Below are 1,200 nucleotides of genomic sequence, written 5' to 3' on the forward strand. Positions count from 1 at the left end.
CTGCTAGGTGCTTCTTTGTGTGGAGTACCCCAGCGTTGCCATGGGGAAGAAATCCTTTTTCCCAACAGTGGGGTTTTGTTCAGAAGGAATAGCTGTTAAAAATGGAAAGGAAACGGCAAGCTTTTCTAAGCCTTCTTATTAAAATTATTAGAGTAATCGGAGAAAAAGGAACAAAAAGGAGACCACATCCTTGGCTTCTTTAAAATATAGTACTACCCTACTTGGATTAGATTTTAATTAGGCCATAATCTCAGTCTTCTGGAATCACATCATTAAAAGCCTTCTGGGTTTCTGACTGAAACCAGTTCTAGGTGGCCACAGAAGGATGGAACTGCTGGAGCAAGTGTGAGGGTCCCCACGAGAGAGGTTCTGATGAAAGCATCGTCTTCCAGGCTCAGAAGAGCCCTGACAGCTCTGCCCGTGTCTTCAGGGGGAAGAAACGTGCTCTTCATTGTCCAGACTATGATCTTTGCCCTCCCAGGTGCTGAGCAAACTCTTGCTGCTGGTCCTTAATTCCCAATTAAGCCAATGAGCCCTCACTCCCAGAGTCCCAGGAAGCACTGAGGCTTTCACTCCCTTTGATTTCAATCAAATTTAAGATCCGTGTGTCAAGTCTTCTGCTGCTGGTGATGCTCAGAGGAATATGCCTGAGAGGTATAGAAAGAGATGAAAACAGATTTTTTAACGCTTTTAAACTTTTTCAGGTGCCTTCCTTGTTTTTCAGAAGTTTGATACAGGGATGTTAACTTGCAGGTATAGACAATTTGATCTTTTTTGCAGGGTTTTCTCTTCAGGACATTTGTCTTAAATCTTCTATTTTTGAATTCACTAGTTTTTAAGAAATGAAGTTCATTTAAAGACCACACCAAGTACTATCTGTGGGAATGAAATGAGTGGTAAGGGTATTAATTCTGTAGGTTGTGTGAGATTTAGATCCTAGAAAGCCCTCAGCTACTGTGCTTACAGCACCCAGGACTTTGCTTTAGGCTTTAAAGTCCCACCTTCCCACACTCCAACTATTTTTCCACTTAACTTAGCATCTTCCTATCACCAGCTGAGATGCCAACCATAGTGTACAGGAGAGGAATCTTTGAAAGCACTCCTAACATTTGTTTCCCAGTACAATGTTCATTTTCTGCCATACTTTGACCCTTCTTTTTTAACTTTCTATATTGTCTTTGTTTTTCCTTACTAATACCT

The sequence above is a fragment of the Manacus vitellinus genome, unplaced genomic scaffold, assembly GCF_001715985.3.
Source record: "Manacus vitellinus isolate BGI_N305 unplaced genomic scaffold, ASM171598v3 scaffold_32_pilon, whole genome shotgun sequence".
In the NCBI taxonomy this organism is placed as follows: domain Eukaryota; kingdom Metazoa; phylum Chordata; class Aves; order Passeriformes; family Pipridae; genus Manacus; species Manacus vitellinus.